Source organism: Mirounga angustirostris, unplaced genomic scaffold (assembly GCF_029215605.1).
Source record: "Mirounga angustirostris isolate CCGP_5_RB_7025 unplaced genomic scaffold, mMirAng1.0.hap1 SCAF_18, whole genome shotgun sequence".
Lineage (NCBI taxonomy): Eukaryota > Metazoa > Chordata > Mammalia > Carnivora > Phocidae > Mirounga > Mirounga angustirostris.
Genome location: NW_026991726.1, coordinates 2,998,843 through 3,005,810, shown reverse-complemented (window position 1 = coordinate 3,005,810; position 6,968 = coordinate 2,998,843).

Sequence of the window (6,968 nt, the reverse complement as noted above, 5' to 3'; positions counted from 1 at the left end):
ACAAAAATCTTTGAACTGATAAGGTCTTGATTTTTTTATTCACAAAATAGAATCATCATACTGCTTTGCTTTCATGTCCACACTGCCCAGCACAACACTTAGCACAGAGCACATATTCAGCAAATGTTAACTGAATGACTAAATGCAGAGACCAATTTCTTTGTAACGTGGTATCATCTTTATCTTCTAAAGAAAGGCAGGTTTGTTGGGAGACAGGAAAATACAACTACTGACTGTTCCCATTTAGCCACCCTAGTGGACAGAGAGAGGTCCGATCTCCCAGTATTTACCTGTCAGCCTTATTGAGCATCCCGGGCTCTTGGGACTGTCAGTATGGCCAAACGAAGAGAGATTTTCCAAGCAAGTCTCTTTCTTAATCCCTGCTAATTCCTGAAGAAGTGTGAAGACAAAGATTTTAAAAAGAAGGAAACGTGGTACATAAACAACATAAACATAAACACTGGGAAGTGTACATGGAAGGAATTTTTTTTTTTTAAGGGGAAAAAGAGAGACAGAAGGTGGACTCTGTAGAGTGATTGAAAGATGGGAATCTTAAAGGTGAAAACCTCTCTTTTCAGGTTTCCTTATGCCGGTCTTAACCTCTCTGGGCAGAGGTCTGGAGTTGGGGCTGGGTTTGCAGGCCTTGGCTCATTTTCCACTGTTTTCCTCACAGGCTGGAAGCTATCACAACTCACCTTGTTAGCTGAACTTGGCTCAGGGGCAATTATCACAGTTTCCGGTCAGCCAAGCTTGTTTGTGTTAACTGTGGAGAAGCTGTGAGAAAGACAGAAGAGAACCAGACAGGGAACCATTTGGGAGATGGGAGAGTGTGAGTGCTGATCTGCTCTCCCCTCTGACAAACGGTGTGCTTCTCCTTGTTGCTCTAAATGGACCCGTGTCATACTTTGCCATGTGCAGGAAGCATTCCCTGATGGGAGAGCGCAGTCAGAGCAGGAGGAAACATCTAAGCTTTATTGATCTTTGCTTATCCTACATCACTCCCCCCCACTGTGAAAGGGATTGATGTTTTAAAAAACCTTCAGGAGCCTTTGTTGGATGTTGCCATTGCTCTTTCAAAACAGGAAAACAATTATGCATATATGATGGGGAGAAAATATTTTTCTTGATTTTTTTCCCCCTCCTAACAATGAGTGAGAGGAAATTACACAAAGTGAGTAAATTATGGTATCATTTATAAACCATTCCATTTTCACTCAGGCAACTGTAATGTTAAGCAAGAGGGGCTTTGTGAAGACTTTGCTGTTATGTTTACATATATACCAAAACTCTTTGATAGAGAGGGGTTTGTTTGTTCTTAAATTACCATTTTGAGATCTAGAAATTTTTTCCCAATGCAAAACAACAAAGCCAGCCCCCCACCAAAAGAAAAGAAAAAAGGAAAAAAAAAACTATTATTTAAAAAACCTATTTCTCAATCCTACAGCAAGTGACTCCGTGGTTACTTTTGCCTTACTATGGATTCTCTCAGCTGAAATTAGGAGAAAGTTTCAATTTCAGTCATCACTAATGAATGCTCCTCAGTGATCTTTTCAAGTAAATTATGTCATGGTTGTACACATGCAGTCTCTGTGGCGTGAGATGATTATTCCATAATTCATACAAATATGTCTCAAAGGTTGCCTGTGAAGAGCATTTTCTGTATTGTTGTTCATCAGTTATGGCCCCATTTTTTCTGCAATTATTAAGTTCTTTTAACCAGATATTTGCAAACCATAATCTGTTGAATATTGTTGATATCGTAACTGCTACTTAAGTAATAGGAACTGAGTCAGTATTTGTTAAGATGCTTCTAGACATGACACAGAAGAACAATAAGCTTCTAAGATAAACAGAGGTGTCATACAAAGTTAATCCTAGACCTTGACTGAACTTGTTTTCTTTTTCATTCGGGAGACTATTATCTACCCCGTGACATTTCAAGTGTGTAAATGTGCACATGACTCAAATCACCAAATATCTGTTTGGTCTTTTCAGTATGACTCTTGAGTCTGCCCCTTCTGCCAATAACTTCATCTTTCACCAAGGCAAAAAATAAACTGTAATTGGGATCTCTCCGTGAAGTTTTTTCCATCCTTCAGCTGTTTCTCTTTCAAGCTGTTGCCAGATTATTTTGCCAAATCCTAGGTCTTGGTCATGCCACACTCATGCTGAAGACCTCCAACATCTTAAATTGTGTAGGGGAGAAATTCTAAGCTCTAGATTCACATGGAAGTCCCTCAACTTTCTGGCCTCAGCCTAATTTACTGGTTTCATCATCTGCCCTGTGATCTTCCCCTTCCCCCATCACATCATATTAAAGCCATATTGAACAGCTTCTCTAAACTTACCTCAATGAGTCCACCTTCACGGGCACTGTTTTCCCTGAGTGTCATTCTCTCATTTTGCTATTCAAATGACCTTTGATTTCTCTAGGAGAAATTCTCTGTATCCTTATAACACGTGTCCAAATCTCTGTTATAACATTAATACATTACCTTATGATTGCGTCTATCTTTCTCACTAGATTAGGGACTCTTTAAAGATATGGACTAATCATTATTTTTGTAAATTCTCCCTCCTGTGTCAGTTGCAGTGCCTGACATATAGTAGGTGTTCCATATGCCTTTGAATGTTGAATTGAGTGCATATATATGGTTTAAACACCTTTTCACTCCCCAAAGCATTTGTTTCAGCTGTAAAAATGCCTAAGGAATATAGTGTCCTCTTTGATCACATTCTTCCAAAGTAGCACCTGTTCAGAATATTCTGGTATTTTAGTTGTGGGTGAGGAGAGGCATCCTTAAAAATATGATCTATAAAACCTTGTTAAAATTTACCTGGTAATTTTTACAGGAGAGTGATCATATGTGAGCACAACCTGGGAAAGAATGAAGGGATAGTTATTTTTAAGCAGACGAACTCTTAAGTTATAAAGTTGTCCTTCCTTGAGTTATTTGTGTGTTTTGTTTTTGCTTGACTAGAAAATAGTTGAGTTTGGAGTACCAAGTGTTGATTACTTGGAAGCTAGTCAGTTGAAGCTTAGTGTGTCCTTGCCTCAAGGGGGAAAAGAAATCAGTTTTGCCTTATATCATCTGATTTGTTGTTTCCTTTCTTTCAGTCAGCAGCAAATCAGTTTCAAATTTAAACATAAGTATGACTGAAAAGTATTTGCTGTGCAAATGTTCTAGGTGTGTACTTTTCACTTTTATGTCTCTAGGTGATTAGTTTAGAAGATTCTGCTTCATGAAATGGCAGATGTCTTCCCTGCCTCCATGAGGTAATTATAGGTTGATTACATTTTTACGTTCTATCTGCATAAAAATTTGCTTATCACTGCATAAAAATTTGGCATAGGACTACATTGAATAATTACATTCATCAGGCGAATATTTATACTAGTAGTCACCTCCCACCCACAAAAAAAAGACCCACACATCTTTACTTAAGTAGAATCAAGTTAAGTTGAACGTCACAAATAGTATTGAAGGAAAAAAGGAAGCCACCTCCTAGCATACAGCCTGAAGGTCAACTGCTGAAGAGCTCCGAGGGATAGCCTTACCCTGTTACCAGAGACATGACCGCCAGTTGTCTTGATCACGTATCACAAGGCTTGGCACAAGCGGGGCACTCAGTATGCATTTCAATGAATGGACGGCTGAGAGTTTAGATTATTTTAATAGCAAAATTGGTAGTACCATCCCCACCTACCACCTCCCTAGTTTTTGCTAAACTGTAAGGATGTTCTCTTACCTGAAGTCAAGGTAGGATGGTTTTATTTGTTTCGTTGTTGTTGTTGTTTTGTTCTCAATATTTTCTTGCGGCTTTAGGCCCCTAAAGCCCAGTATTACAATTTATAATTGTATTAGGTAGTAATTAATAGGAAGTGGAAAGAAGATAATTTTGTAAGAAAGTTAGGTATTTGAAAACAATGAATCGTGGATCACCATATCAAAAACTAATGATGGGGTGCCTGGGTGGCTCAGTTGGTTGGGTGACTGCCTTCGGCTCAGGTCATGATCCTGGAGTCCCTGGATTGAGTCCCGTATCGGGCTCCCTGCTCGGCGGGGAGTCTGCTTCTCCCTCCGACCCTCCCCCCTTTCATGCTCTCTCTCTCTCAGTCTCTCTCTCTCAAATAAATAAATAAATAAATAAATAAATAAATAAATAAATAAAATCTTTTAAAAAAAACTAATGGTGTATAGTGATTAACATAACATAATGAAATAAAATTAAAGATTAAAAAAAAGAAAGTTAGGTATTCACTGTCTAGGCAACCTTGCATAAGTCCTTCATTTTTTCTGTGCCTCAGTTTCTTTGTACAATACAATGAAAGGATTGACTTAGGAATCTGAAAGAATTCTTATTGGGGGGTTATAAGTGGCTAGTTTTATGAAAATTAATAAGGATATTTAATGAAGCTGATATTCGACTATAATTTAATTGGTTTTGACCCAATGGAATTTGAATTAATTGAGGAAGAAGCCACCTTTCAGGAGCATTGCTCTCAGGGGGCAGCAAATTGGAACCGTAAAAGCAGTACAATTATAGTCAAGTATAAACTACTTTCTTACTTGTTAGTTAGAATTAATCAGTTACAAGTGTGGAAGATTTAACTATTTGGAATGTATGGGGAAAGTTGCGGTGAATGGGGAAGGCATGATTTTCAAAGTTACGGTAGCATCAGTAGCATCATTGCAAATAATTATGTCCATTACACCCTCCCAAGCCCCCTCATGTAACCGTAGGAGAGGCTGAAGTTCCTGGCTCGAATTTCCTGGCCTTGTTCTATATGCATGATAAATTTTAAAAAATAACAAAGTTTCCCCTTTAGTCTTCTTTATTTCTCTTTAAAGTTGGAAGTCATTTTGTACTTTAAGTACATTTAAAACTTTAAGTTTTAAATTATAAACTTTCATTTGAAAATACTTAAATGGGAAAAAAAAAACCCAAACACTCCACATTTAAGATCAATAAAATAACTATTCTTAGGGTAAGACAGATTGGGTAAAAATGATTTGTATATCTTTTTGGGATTAGGGATTCATCATAAAAAAAATCTTCCTATATGTCAAGTGTTAGATTTTTAAATCAAAGTCCTATTTTGCAGATGTTTAAGCACATTAATCTTCTATTCTGAAAACTAAAAGACTTAAAAATGAAATGTTAAGATCTTTCTTTATTTGGCTTTAATTGTAAATTTCAGGCCTTGAAGAGAGCATAATTAACTCTATTACTGCAGCAAACATTTAAAGATGTAAATAATTTTGAATGCTCTATTTGAAAATTAGGGAGAGAATTGCTCTCTACAGAGCTATCCATAGCTCTCTGTGTTCCTTTTATTGTGTTTCCTTAGAAAATTATGTTTGTTACATCTATAAGGAAGAGGAAGGAAAATAAGCTTTGGGGAAATAATGTTTAAAACTTTTATTTATTTACTTATTTTATTTTATTTTTTTTTTTTTTTGGAGAGGGAGCAAGAGAGAGGGAGGGAGAGGGAGAATCTTAAGCGTGTTCAATGCCCAGCACAGAGCCCAACGCGGGGCTTGATCTCATAACCCAGAGATCATGACCAGAGCTGAAATCAAGAGTTGCACACCTAACCCACTGAGCTACCCAGATGCCCCACAATGTTTAAAACTTTTAAAACCTGCCGCCTTCGCTATCCTCTTCTGAGCGGTCTGCTTAATGATGGTGCACAAAACATTTGTACTCCTATAGCTTTCTTAAGCCACAGATGCAAATGCCAAACACAGAATTACCTCCAGCATATGAAAGATGGCAAAGCATAATGCTAAAATGTAAAATTTGAGGAACAAGTAAGAAACGAATTTTCATACTGTAATGAATTCTGACATCTAGTAGTTTTGGGTGAGTGCCCTAATTGCCAACCTTTGCCTGATATTTGTGAGCATATATGATAATGTCGTTATAAGTAAATCTGATATGGATACAATAGAGTTTTTCAGGTAGATGTTGATTTTGGTCTCTGAATAAAAGTTTTGCTTCTGTAGACCTTCACAGTGGCAAAATGAAAGTATGGGAAGGAGAAAAACATTTCTTCAGTAAAAATGGCAAAAAAAAAATTGTGATGTCCTTGCAACAAACTCTCAAAGGCTTCTGATGTTTATCATTTTGTTGTGGTATTTGAGCGATGTGAGTAATATTTGGGAAATGTTTGGTTTTTGTAATGTGACATTTGTTGTAATGGAATCTAACCTGTAAAGCGGTAGCAGCAAGGATGCTCTTGTACATGGTGCCGATCTTTATGTCCAGGGTGATGGGGTTGACGCAGCAGCGCCCACCTGCTGCATGGAGAGTGGCAGCGAGGAGCCGTGGTTGCAGACCCCGAGACACGGCGCTCGTGTGAGTCCGAGGCTGCCACAGATGTGATGGAGGCTGAGGAGGGGGAGGTGCTGACAGAGGCTGAGATGATGCCTGAGGTCTCCAGTGACAACTGGGAGGTCAACTCCGGAACTTGAGGAACGGCAAGGCCAGCAGGAACACCAGACTGTGTAAGGCAACCCCGGTCAGCATCTAGCCCAGAAGCTTCTAGAGACTGAGCCTTCTTGGCCCCTTGTGGCTGCAGAGTGGGGACCCAGGCTCCAGGATGGGATGTCTGTCAGGGAGAAAGGGTGGGACAGTCACCTCCTTTTCCTGGCCATCAGGGATCCTGGGACAAAACCCACACTAATGTCGTCCACATCTACATCGGGCTGGAGGAACATGCAGAGCAGGTAGGCGATGTCCCTGCTGCGCAGGTAGGGGCTGCATCTGAGCTGGTCCCAGGACTTGGAGTGAGCGCTCCTTTTGGTCTTGGGTGTTGTGTTGGGGGTGTGGTGGCAGAATTGAAGGGCTGACTTTGCATTGATCCGACACCCTGGGTGAATGGGTGCTCTAGGGTGTCCATGGGGACAGGTGGCTGTGACCCACACATGGGAAGGTGTGAAGGAAGCACACAGAACACAGTG